Source organism: Microtus oregoni, unplaced genomic scaffold (assembly GCF_018167655.1).
Source record: "Microtus oregoni isolate MIOR12 unplaced genomic scaffold, Mior012 000011F_ref0000422, whole genome shotgun sequence".
NCBI classification, from domain to species: domain Eukaryota; kingdom Metazoa; phylum Chordata; class Mammalia; order Rodentia; family Cricetidae; genus Microtus; species Microtus oregoni.
In genome coordinates, this window is record NW_024543070.1 from 30,388,424 (window position 1) to 30,402,628 (window position 14,205).

At 37.6% G+C, this 14,205-nt stretch overlaps 1 protein-coding gene across 6 annotated transcripts in view; it reads left to right on the top strand.

Moving 5' to 3' along the window:
* The window catches only part of LOC121453452 (nucleolar protein 4), a 350,206-nt gene that overhangs the window by 98,008 nt on the left and 237,993 nt on the right, over nucleotides 1-14,205 (top strand). The gene's annotated exons all lie outside the window — the stretch shown is intronic.

Genomic DNA, 14,205 nt, shown 5'->3' on the forward strand with positions numbered 1-14,205 from the left:
ATTCTTATTTCCATGTTAAAGCTTTTCTCCTTGTCCTAATATCAGGAAAGTTCCTTGTAACTTAAGCTCTTCCTAGGTCTAGCTCTCAAATGAAATTTAATTAGGAAACATTTCCATTTTATACAGCTGTAACTCAATATGGGGAAAACTCTGCAGTATCAGTGAAACTGTGCACATGACTATATGATGAATGGGATGTAATGCTAAACGCTAATGCAAATGTGCAATTAATGGAGCCTAATACGAAAGCGCAGCTAAAATGGAATGGCTGTGTTGTTGGAGTCAAAGGCTGTGGGGCCAGAACTTAGTTCTCAATGGTACCAATCGGCTTCATTAGCTAGGATTCTTCTGCAGTGATAACAGTTCCAACTAGACTTCAGCTTTTCTCGTACTCCTAACAAATAGAGCATGCCTGGTTATGTTTATTACCGTTCTCTCCCCTTTCTACATGGCCAAGAAACTATACTTGTACAACTAATCTTAAAAGCATACCATGTCTTAACAGTATTATCAATAGATTTAGTGTTCATTTTATTTACTTTGCCTTTTTGCAAATATTCTGCTTCCACTCTGCAGGAAATGGTGGTCTTTTAATATCGAATTAACTATTGAATGCTATTTGGTTTTCTATCTGCAGTATATCATTCCTTGAAATATCTAGGCATTATATCAATTACAGTTTATTTTGATCTAATTTGGCCACAGAAAAATTTGTAAGGTATATAGTATAACTCATGAGCGTTGAAAATCCACAAAAATGACACATTTTTGGAATATATAAAGTCTTTCCTAATCATTTAGGAGTTATTATTTTATAGGTTGTTCTTATATTCAAATAAAATTATTATTAACGGTTACGATAACATTGGCTGTGTTTCCTGTAATGTATTTGGCTATATTTTACTTATAAATTATCCACTTTAACATAATAGACAATTTAATTAGCACTGTGCTTGAAGTTGAAATATATCTTTGTATGAAAACTTGAATGTCGAAATACATTTTAGTGATATGTACTGTCTCTTCAGAATTAATGATACAATAATAGTTTACATTTATTATTTAGAATATTGTCCTGTGCTTCAGTCCTTAACAATAATTAACTTTGGCCTAAATGATTCCTTAGTGAGCACACTGCTGTTCTCTAGGTGCCTCTTGTCACTCCTCCCCCTTCATCACAGGCTGTTCTTTCAGAAACAGGTTTTAAGTTAGGGACTACTAGAAAGACAATGTCATCAGTGTGAGAAATTCTCCATGTGTATGTTTTCACGCACATACATAAATTATGTATGAAATAATTAATGTACAACCACTACTCTTTCTCTCCCTCCCTCCCTCCCTCTCTCTCTTTCTCTCTCTCTCTCTCTCTCTCTCTATATATATATATATATATATATCCATAATGACATTTATTTAATTAATGGTAGAGAGCATATGTTAGAGTAAAAAATGAAAAATAAATGTTGGAAGCCAGACAGCTATAGTTCTAATTTTCAGAGTTAGCATTTCTTTGCTATCTTCAGTGCGGTAGGCAATTAATTTCATTTTTTTTCCTGCCTTTACGAAGAGGTACTGATCGGCATGGTGGGGCAAATGGCTTTATATATATATAAATAAATGGCTTGACACATACTGGTTTTGTGATGAGTGTTATGCTTTTCTCTACCCAATTAATCCCTGGGATCCTAGTTTAAGAGTGTGCAGGACAGGGGGCTAACTTAGCTCTCTAGACAAAGGATTTTCCTTTGATTTGCTGGTTCTAAAGTTTAGGTCTCAAGATAGCAAATTTTCATATTTCAAAGATTAATTTTTGCTTATTAATTTTTCCTGGGAACTTATCATCTTAATCTTCTGAAAAATATTAAAACTGACTTTTTAATATTTTAAAATATAATTTTTAATAAAATATTGAACTTAATAAAATATAAAAATTTAATATATTTTATTAGCATATATTAGTGACAGCTAACAATGGGGTTCATTATAACATTTTTATGTATTTGCATAATGTATTTCAATCATGCTTTCTCACCCATCATTCTCTCTTGTTCCCTTCCTCTTCCCCCTGAGTACCACATCTACTTTAGTATTCTTTATTTCTGATGATCCAATGAGTTTCATCTGTGTTGCTCACAAGAGCTTGTGAGAAAGTTTATTTACAGGAACACATGCACTTTATCCTTAGCTACATTGCTAGTCTCTCCCTTCCTCATCAGTCATAAAGCCTGCTCTTTAAAGCCTCCCTTTCAATAGACATGGAAGGTTTTGTTTTAGAGAAACAGTCTAGAAATAGCATATTTATGCAGGACTTCATCTTTCTACGGCATTTTCAGGGAAAACAATGCTGTGTAGTGTCTAGAACACATGACTTTCAAGCTTTTGTTCGCATCAGTTTTGCCCTGTGCTTTGGATAAATATCTACTGTTTCTGTGGATCTAGCTTTAAAATGGATATTTTTAATCTACATTTAATTCTACTAGTTTGTTATTAAAAACTCTCAGAGTTTTTGTGAACTCATGATGAATGACACACCTTTTGGTGTGGAGAAACAAAACTTAGCTAAAACATAATAAATCCTAACCATTTATTCAAAATCTTTTTGACTCAAGAAGCTGCAGACTCATGTATATAACATGGCAGGACTTATTCTACTTATCTTTCAAATAGTTTACAATGTATTGGTAATATGTGAGGCCATTGCTACCCTTGGAACAAAAAATGGAAATACTCAACACAGTGAGCAAACAGGTGTACAGAAGTCAGGACAGAGTACATGGGATGATCTCAGCTTTCATAAAAGCAGATTGGCTGACAAGCATCATTCAGAGGTAGAAAAGTTTTGCTGTGCTGTTCTACAGGGATGGTGATGGTGATGATGACAGTGATGATAAAATGGGAATGTAATGTGCTTTTCACGGTTGTATGATTTTAAAATAGCAGTCAAAGAAGAAAGACCTAAAATATCTATGTCCACAGATTGTCCATGTTTTCCTCCACTTTTTCAAACAAGTTTTCAGGATTATACTGGCATTACATGTACACATCTCCCTAAGTAGGTTTAAATTCCAGAGCAACAGACATCAGGGAACTTCCGTGGCCCTTTTTTTCTGTCCTGAAAATGATGACCATCCTGTAGATTGCACTTCTTCGTCATCTGTTTTTGTTTGCATCTTTGCTCTAAACACATCGGAGATTGTATACTTCTGTGTTGGCAATTTAGTGCAACAACTCAGTGAAGCAGGACTATTTGGATATTTTACTGATCAAATAAGACATGATCTATACAATTCTGGGATTAGTGCCAGGAAAACTTTGGTCTTGTCTCAGTTTCTTTTCCTGTTGCTTTGACAAAATTTCACAAACAAAACAAAAACATTTCAAAGGAGGAAGCTTTTACTTCAGCTTACAGTTCAAGGATACAGTCCATCATAGTATGGGAGCTAAGGCATCAGCATCTTGAAGGAACTGCTCACATCCCATGGGCAGCCTAGACACGGGTATCTATGGATGCTGTTGTGTTTAGCTCACTTCCTCTTTTTTATACAGTCCAGGATCCCAGCCTAGGGAATTGTGCCACCCAGAGTAGGCAAATCTTCTCACTTCACCTAACCTATACAAGATAATCTCTGAAAGGTGTTCATGCCCATAGTCCCATCTCCCAGTTGTTTCTAATTCTCGCCAAGTTGTAAACTGAGATCTATGATTACATGTTCCATGAATATTTTCTTTTTTATTGCAGTATCCCAAATTTAGTCTTTAGAACTTAATGCATTTGAGTTGGACCATTGACTTCCACTGTTTATATGAGAGTTCTGTATTCTCAGGCAAACAGAGGTTGAGAATAACTTAGGCTGCTCGATGTGCTTGAGTTAAGCACAGGTCCAGCAAGGGAGTCCAAGGCAAAGCATGGGTGAAGCTGCTGTCCTCACCGTGGGTGCATGCCCTCTCTGGATGCTGTGAGGAAATACTGGCCTTTGACTCAAGTGGAGAATTTAGTCTCCTATACGATGTTAGAAAGCCTTTACATTAGCGTTCAAACATTTGAGAAACCCATCCCTTGAGGAAACATTTTTAAGGGATTTGAGTATCTCAAAATAATTTGATATGAAAGCATTAGATTAAAAATCAGGAAAATTAAATACATTCCTCAGAAAGGGTTCTTTGTAGGTGTGACACACTAATATAATAGAAAACACGTTGTGTGTGTGAGAGAGTGTGTATGTGTGAGTGTGTATGTGGGAGTGTGTATGAGTGAGTGTGTCTCTGTGTGAGAAAGATATTTCTAACCTTTCTTGCTATTTTTTCATCTTTTGCCATAGATCCAATATAATAATAGTTTTCTGCCGATTACCGATTACAAAAAGGACACAGGAGATATTCTGTGAGTCTCAGCTAAGCTCTTATCTGTAAGCCATGTTCCTTGGCTTGTGAAAAGTAAATCAACATTCAATGACAAACAAATAAACATTCTGCTTCCTTTATACACAAAGCATTATTTATTTCACTTAGAGATTCTACTGCCTTAAATAACAATTCTGTATATCTGAGATAGGCAAGAAGTGTACTATTCTAATTAATCAGTAACATTACATATAGTAAATGAATATCTGAAGAATATTTTCATAGTTCCTTGAAGAGTTTAAAGGTAAATATTGTTCCATTATAAATAGCTTACAAAAATTATGTGAGGTTATTTTCTTCATTTTTGTAAATGGCTAAGTTGGAAAACCCATATTTCTCTGATACTGCTATGCAATACTAGGCTCATATCGCATGCTTAATAAATGCAGAAAGGAGAAACTATAATCTATGAAGATTTTGCCTACTTGACCAAATAGCATGAATAGTTTGGATAAAACAGTAACGAAGGAGTAATTTTCTGCCTACAACCAACTGCTGTGAACATGGGTGTGGGATAATTGACAGCTTGAGTGAACAGTGCCCCTCCCCTCACACAATTTTGGAGCACCATATAAGTAAAAAAAATATAGGGTGGGGATTTTTCTTTGTGTGACTCTGGGGAAGCTTTGATTCTCCACTTAATACTGGAGGTGCTGTGACTATCCCTTGCACTGACTGGTTCATTCCAGCTGTGCACATTATATAATGCTGCCACTTCTGAGGAGAGTCCAGTCAGCTATGACTTTCAGTGCATCCACATATGTAATTTAGTTACCTGCATGCACACAGACACACAGGCACACACAGGCACACACACACACACACACACACACACACACACACGCTCACTACATGCCAGTATACACCCAAGTGCACACTGACATGTTACCCATTTTATTCTGCATATTGGAAAAAGCTTAAATTTAAAAGTCACACACATAATGTTGTATTCATTTTTTATGTTAGGGACAGCTGCAACCTATTATTTATTCAACCTAATAAAACATATGTGGACAAGCATGGGGGAGGGGAACAACTAAAAAGGAATCAATGACTTGACCATTTAACTCATCTTCTAGGAACCCTAAATCAGAAGGTCAGTATGCTTCCCTTATCAAAGTTGGCGTAGTGTTATCTATGATAGTGGCAGAGATGTCACACAGATCTTTGAAACACTGAAGTTATTTTTGTTGGCTGTGGAGACAGTCAAAAGATGTAGAACTTACAGAAGAAATTTTGTCATTGACTAACATCAAATTAGATGTCCTAAATGAATTTCTTATTAAACAATCATGTCCAAATCAGCTTTTCTGGAAGGAAATCAACCCCTGAGAGCATTTCCATTAGGCTGCGTCTACCCAGTAAATTGCAACGTCAGTGCACCTTAGTGGTGAAAGTGAGATACTGCAGCCATGTAAAGTACCAGGAACAGTTAATACTGGATGGGATTCCCACTCACTTCAGAGGCTTTTGCTTTTCTGGATACCATCGTGTTGCAGTGAATAATATCCTGAATTTATCAAGAAAATATGTGCATATGCCTAAACGGTTATCTAGGTATTAAATTGGTATAGGGTACAACTGCAGAAACTAGCAAGTTATAGAGGGTTTGAGTGAGTTATTAGAAAGAGAACGTACCCGCTGTGATGCCAGGCAAATATGAGTCTGCATCCTGAGAGTGGAAATTCTGTGCTGTTATCTTGGCATTGTGGTTACTTTGAATCTGCTGTTTGGATGTTCTTAAATCGTATATGTAAAGGTTTTTTAACACAGTGCTTGCTTCAAATACTGTAGTAATTGTTAAAGTGAAATGGATATTTTTGTTTTAAAAAATGAAGAATTATTTATGTGGGAAGAAATGAGAGAAATAGATATTTTCTATTTAAGTATGTGATAAAAAGTCTATTTTGTTTTGGGTGCTTCACAGTGACCTACAGACATCACCCCCCCCCCCTAGGCATTTAGGCATGCATCTCACTGAACTGAGAATGGCTTTCACCAGAATTATGAAAATCAGTTATTTTCATTTCATAATGAATAAAAATAAATAAGTTTTTATTCCTATTTTTTTCTGTGCTATTCCTCACTCAGCTCTCTCTCCTCAGGACATTCTTCCCATGGTCAGCAGGCACCACAGTGGACCTGGGCATCACTCAGACACTGTCACCATGGTCAGTGGGCACCACAGTGGACCTGAGCATCACTCAGACACTGTCCCCATGGTCAGCGGGCCACAGTGGACCTGAGCATCACTCAGACACTGTCCCCATGGTCAGCAGGCACCACAGTGGACCTGAGCATCACTCAGACACTGTCCCCATGGTCATTGGGCACCACGGGTGTACCTGTGCATCACTCAGACACTGTCCCCATGGTCAGCGGGTACCACAGTGGACCTGAGCATCACTCAGACACTGTCATGATTAGTAAGACTGTCTGTAAAGAAGCTAAGATGGTGATTTAGATGCTTCTGAGAATTTGAAATTTATACCTAGTATTTCCTTTTCTTCCATATTAGTATAGAACATGTAAACAACATAGCTATTGCCAGATACATCCAGTAGGTGTTTAAATATTAAAAAGTTTTATGCTATGAATTATAAAGCATATCTTCCAAGAAGAGGTCAGAGAGGTTGGGATAGACAGGTGGCATTTTTGTAAGTACTTCAGGCCCTTAAAAGATTCTTCCTCAAGATTATGCTTTCAGCAGCATAGCCCCTAGTCATGAAGGAAATCAAAACCGTCTGTTCATTGCTTGGAAAACTCACCCATGATCATAGTGAGTATCCCAGATGTGACATTTTTCAAGGGAACGGTGTGATAAGTTCTTTATGTAGTGCCTCTAAAACCTAATTTTTCAGATGTTGAGCAATTTTTAAAATTCAGATAACTAATTTTTCCTCCTTGTTACAATATCTTCCTGTCACTCCCATCAGCCCCTGAACCTCACCTGTCTAAGTAAACAGGGGTGGCAAGAAAGGACCAAACTCATTAGCAGAGTCTCAAAGCCAAAGCTTTATTTGTTCATATCTAATGTGTATGAGTGATTTGCCTGCATGTATGCATGCAGCATGTGTATCTGGGGGCCACAGCGGTCAGAAGAGGGCATCAAATCTCATGGAGCTAGAGTTACAGATGAGAGAGAGTGAGCTGTCATTTGGGTGCTGGGAATCAAACCCAGGATCTCTGCAAGAGCAGCAACTGCTCCTAATTGTGGAACCCTATCTCTACCTCCTAGAGTCTGAAATCTAAACCACATCTTTTTTAATAACTTAATTTTTATTTTTCATTATGCATGTGTCTGTGTGTAGGTGTGTGCATATTAGCACAGGTGCTAGGGCAAACCAGAGGCATTGGATGTCCCTGGAAATCGACATACAAGTGACTGTGAGCCATCTTTTGAGGGTACTGGGACCTGAATTGTCCTCTGCCAGTGGTCTGAGCACTCCTAACTGATGTGGGAGTCCCCTCTGTGTGCTGTGATTACCATTAATGAATAAAAAACCTGCTTTGGACCTATAGCAGGGCAGAAAGAGCTAGGTGGGTAAAACTAAAGTGAATGCTGGAAGAAAGAAAGGTGGAGTCAGGGTGAAGCCATGTAGCCATGGCCAGAGACAGACATGCCGAAACTTTGCTGCTAAGCCACTGTCATGTGGCGATACAGATTGATGGAGATGGGTTAAATTAAGATGTAGGAGTTAGCCAATAAGAAGCTAGAGCTAATGGGCCAAGCAATGATTTAAATAATACAGTTTTGTGTGATTATTTCAAGGCTAAGCAGCCAGAAACCAACAAGCAGCCTGTTGCTACACTTAACTACTGGACAGTATCTCCAACCCATTACCATAAGAAGGCTAATTTGCCCATGCTAGGTGTCTGCAACAACTGTATACTTGGCATGCATGCACCCAGGAAACTGCTGATGCTCCTGGACTTGCAGCACACAGGAAGGGCAAGACATAGAGGGGAGCAAAGGCAGGAGGTCAGGACTGTGACAGAACACTAGACCAGGAAGAGTTTGTCATTGTCCCTAGCCCCAGCAGATGCACGACTACACCATGTTCTACTCGCTCCTAAGGAGAAGTAGAGGTATGTTTTCTACTCTTACGTAAACAATTATGTGTTTCAGTGCAGTTCTCCAGGCTGCTGGGAATTCTATAAACACTGGCTTTGCTGAGTCCTATTTTCACTCAATATTTAGGGATTCTTTCTTTTTACTATTAGGAAACATGTGTGAGTGAAACCTTTTCCAGGGCCCATCTGTTCATATTTTATTCATCTAGTGTCAGAATTCTCTTTTCCAACAATCTGTTCCTAGAAGCCCAGTAGTCCTCAATAAGAACTGACACAAAAATGGGACTGTTAACCTTTGGTTTATCTGAATTATGATATGCTTACACTTAATTGATTATTTTAATTATTGTAAAATAAAGTCCATTATTATAAGAAAGGAAAAGGAAAAGAAAGCTCTTGGGTCAGTAAGGTAGACGTCTGCCAAGTATGATAACCTGAGTTTGATCTCTAAAACCCCTAATTTTTTCTTTAAAAAAAAGAAAAGGCTGAGCAGTGGTGATGCATACTTTTAATCCCTACACTCAGAGACAGAAATAGGCTGATCTCTGTGAGTTTGAGGTCAGCCTGATTTACAGAGTGAATTTCAAAATAGCCAGGGCTGTTATATAGAGGAACCCTGTCTTGAGAAACCAAAAACCAGAACAGTAGCCAAGGCTTGGACTCCCAGAGTTGGGGTGCAAACACAGATGAGTTTGTGCACTGGCTCAGGTTTGCACACTTGGACTTGGAGTGCAGGCACAGATGGGTTTATGCAGTGGCTCAGGTTTGCACACTCGGAATTGGGGTGCAGGCACTGAATGATTCCCAGGCCTTCTGCCAGTAATCCAGTAAACTACTAGGTGAATTCCCGGCCAGAGAAGAAATCTGTCTCTGAAAGAACTGAATGACACCTCATGTTGTCTTCTGGCCTCTGTATATTTGCATGTAAATCTGCACACATGCACCTGCACATACAAATAGATATTTTCCTTATAATGCAATGTATCTAAATTAGAATATAATTAATGAAGTGAAGTTATTTCCAATAACAAAAATCCTCTCATTTAACTTTAACCACATTTTACTTCCTTATCGTTGCTCTTCTGGGGAGGATGATATAGTCTGAGATTCCTCTGCCTTGGCTCTGGGACATTTCCTCTGTGTGTTTTCTTCTGTTAGGCTCTTGCAGACCTGCAGTGACTTTATGTGTCTTCATGTCTCTGTGGAAAGTGGACATTTTTGCCCCTGTACCACATTCCATTATTTCTTACATTCCACACCACATTTGAAGCATTTGCCTCAATTCTTCAAATTGCTTTTAGCTGTCTGAAAAAAAAATGACCTGAACTGTCTAGAAATATTCCCACTCACTTTAGTCCTCTGTTGGCTTTGCCAGCTTTCATTATAAATATGGCCACTTACTACCACCTTCTCAGCACTACACAGAATCTTGTGGCTAGACGGACGCATGCCTGTGTTTTTTCCCCAGTGCTTCTCCATTGTCTGGTGCATCCCCCTGGGAGTTATCCAGACCATGTGGTGGGCTGCAATATCAAAAACATCATAAGGAGTAGAAACCATCAATCAATCAACCAACATCATGGATGTGTGGATAGGACGGTTGATAGTGTGAAGTATATGATTTAAAGTTGGAAAACATTGTTTCAGATCAATGTGGTAACAAGATTGCCTACAGGCCATTTCCTTATTCCTTCTGCACTCCTGGATTTGCGTTTTCATTCTCATATTCTCAGATGTTCCTGACCAAATATTTTGTTTTAAATTTGGAACAACAATAACCTTCAGATGCAAACCCATATTCTCACATATCAAATGACATTGGATTACTTATGTTTTGTCTAGCAATCTTAGTTTTGTTTAACATCCTGAGTCTGAAGAGATTGCTCTTCTTCCATGTGACCTGATTTTGGCCCCAGAACCCACATCAACTGGCTCACAACAACTTGTAACTACAGCTCTAGGAGATCTAATGAGTTTACCCATCCTCACATGACATAGATACACAAAGACACATATGCACATGAATAAAAAATAAAAATTAACCCTACATATCTCTGGTTGGAATAAGTCATCTTTCCCTGCCTCAGCTGAGTACAAACAGCCTTCAGAACTAGTGAAAAGGTGACAAGATTAAATGTAGAAAGTGATTAAAGAAAGAAAAAATAAAACAGGCTGAAAATGGCAAACTGGAGAAATAATAGTGTCAAGCCAGGAGAAGCAAAGCCAGTAGTACTATAGGAATGAGAGGAACCCAACCAAGTGAGAGAGCACTCCACAGGTTAGCAGCAGTGGGCTTGGCTCATAGGCAGGTCTACCTGGTATTGACATCGTAAATATCACGAAGAGACAGAAATTCTGTTGGTCATTAGCACAGATTTATAGAACATATAGATACAACATAGTACAGCCATTTCAAAAGAGTGTTGAAGCTAAGTTCAAGGTCCCCAGTGAACACATTTTGATTGGAAGGTTGGCATGCCTGACTGCTGGCCTTATTGACTTGACTGTGGCTATTTCTATACTTCTCACTTAGCAGATATTAAATGTTGAATATTCATCAAAACAGCTTTCGAAAATAACTGCAAAATTAATCAAGTAATTACCAATAGATGATTCAAATAATTTGGCCTGTTTGATCACGTTAGTTCCTAGAACCTTATCTAGCAACATTAGCTAATAATTACAGTGATTACCCATTCAATAAGATGCAGAACAACAAGATGTGTCTTAGCTGAGAAATCTCTTATTATTGTATTCCTTACAGGCCTTGCAAATGATTTCTTCTGCAGTAGCACAGTTGTATGTACAGCTCTTCTTTCCTTCATATCTTTGTTTTGTAACATCTTATCTGCAGTATGTTAGGTATGTGGATGTATGTCAGGCATCACAGAAAATTTCACTCTTGGCCAAATGTGAGAGTACTGTAGGCTTTTCTAGTCTTAAGTCGTTTCTATATAATTCACAAGCTATATAAAGGTTGAGAGGCTTATTTAATTGGCTGTGCTGCCCAGAGCCTAGGTCTCTCTTTAGACACAACTCTTTCTGTATACCACTGTATGTGACTTTACAGCTTTGAATAAGATTTGTATTTAGATTTTAAAATTCTTTTCAATTCTATTTAACTTAATTAATTTAAAAATATTTTTTATCAGCTGCATATCATGTTATATGTGTTGCAGGCAGTTTATTTTGGATATTTTCCCAAAGACAGAGAAAAAATTTCACTAGAAGATGATTATGTAATTTATTCTTCACCTATTATGAATAAGGTTTCATAAAAATAATTACAGTGGTTTGACCATTAAGGGGCAAAGTTTCACAAGAACATGCTGTGCAATATTGGGGAAAAGTTGTGATTTTCATGTGTTAATTCTTATTATGTAAATTAATATAGAGAGATTTTTTATAATTATGGCGACAATATGAACTTTTCCTTGCTCTCTAGCTCAGAATCTGAAAAGAGTCGCATTCTACCCACATATCATGCCACTTCCTTGTCATTGATGTAGCTCAGCAACAGAGAGCCTGCCTACCATGCCTGAAGCCCTTGATTTGGCCATTAGTACTGCAGACAAACAAAGCCATCTTCCTGTATGAGTGACTGTAAGATTGCTCTTTTCGAAGTGGTGGGTAGTCACTGGTATACTGGGCTGAACATGGTACAATATTGAATACAAAATCTTATGTTTTGTTGAGTTCTGTTTGTTGTTCTAGGAAATAATGGTCCATGCTCACAACACACCATGATTTAGCACCATTTCAGCTCTTGCATTAGTTTTAAATCTTGGGTTAAAATTGGTATCTAATCAGTAGAAGTCTTTATTCTGCTTCTTGTTAACTTTTAAAATTAGTATCATTTTGAGTTGATGTCCAAAATAGTAGGTTTCTGTATGACAGTTTCATATATATTAGCGCATGTGCATACACACACACACACACACACACACACTATTAACTTTTTCATCTCTTATTGGCCTCTCCTCTCTCCTGCTGTTCCCTTTCTGCCCCCAAATACTCTCCTTTTCTGCGTCGAAGTCAAATAAAATGACACAAGAGTTTATTTAAAATTGTATAAAAATATATACAATTATAGAAAAAAATACACATGGGTTCTATTTCTCAACACATTGGCTCTCCCTTCCTCTCACCTCTTTTTTCCATTAATACATTTCTTTCTCAACTAGTTCCCCTTCTGTTTACATTCCATGTATATGCCCATGTAAGTATGAACACATATTTAGTTTGTAAGTATAAAAAGACACACATATTTGTCTGAGTCTATTTTGCTTGCCATTTTCCTGCAAAAGACACAATTTTCTTCTTCTCTGTGGCTATATATATTTTTCTTATCCATTCATCTGTTACTAGGCCTCAGCTTGGTTCCCTATGTTGGCTATTTTTAATAATATTGCAGTAAATAGGGCAAGCATGTCCATGCTATGATGAGTTTGATTACTTCAGAAAAATAGTCAGTAGTGGATGAGGATTGCATTGAATCTATAAATTGCCTTTGGTAGAATTGTCATTTTTACTATGTTGATCCTCCCAATCCAAGAGCAAGGGAGGTCCTTCCATTTTCTGGTATCCTCTTCAATTTCTTTCTTCAATGCCTTATAGTTCTTGTCAAATAGATCTTTCACTTCCTTGGTTAGATTTACGCCAAGATATTTTATGCTGTTTGTGGCTATCGTGAAAGGTGAAGCTTCTCTGATTTCCCTCTCTGCTTCCATATCCTGTGTGTATAAGAGGGCAACTGATTTTTTGGAGTTGATCTTGTATCCTGCCACATTACTAAAGCTGTTTATCAGCTGTAAAAGTTCTTTGGTGGAGTTTTGGGGGTCGCTTATGTACACTATCATATCATCTGCAAATAACGAAAGTTAAACTTCTTCCTTTCCAATTCGAATCCCCTTGATCCCATTATGTTGTCTTATTGCTATTGCTAGAACTTCAAGCACTATATTAAAGAGGCATGGCGACAGTGGACAGCCTTGTCGTGTTCCTGAGTTTAGTGGGATGGCTTTGAGTTTCTCTCCGTTTAATTTGAAGTTAGCTGTCGGTTTGCTGTATATAGCTTTTATTATATTTAGGTATGACCCTTGTATCCCTAATCGCTCCAATACTTTTATCATAAAGGGATGTTGAATTTTGTCAAATGCTTTTTCAGCATCTAATGAAATGATCATATGGTTTTTTTCTTTCAGTTTATTTATATGATGGATTACATTGATAGATTTTCATATGTTGAACCAGCCCTGCATCTCTGGGATGAAGCCTACTTGATCATAATGGATAATTTTTCGGATGTGTTCTTGGATTCGGTTTGCCAGTATTTTGTTGAGGATTTTTGCGTCGATGTTCATGAGTGAGATTGGTCTGTAATTCACTTTCCTGGTTGAGTCTTTGTGTGGTTTTGGTATCAGAGAAACTGTAGCTTCATAAAATGAATTTGGTAATGACCCTTCTGTTTCTATATTGTGGAATACATTAAGAAGTATAGGTATTAGGTCTTCTTGGAAGTTCTGGTAGAATTCCGCATTGAAACCATCTGGTCCTGGGCTTTTTTTGGTAGGGAGGTTTTTGATAACAGCTTCTAATTCTTCGCGACTAAGAGGTCTGTTTAGATTGTTCACCTGGTCCTGGTTTAACTTTGGTATATGGTATTTATCTAAAAAAGTGTCCATTTCTTTTACATTTTCCAGTTTTGTGGTATACAGGCTTTTGTAGTAA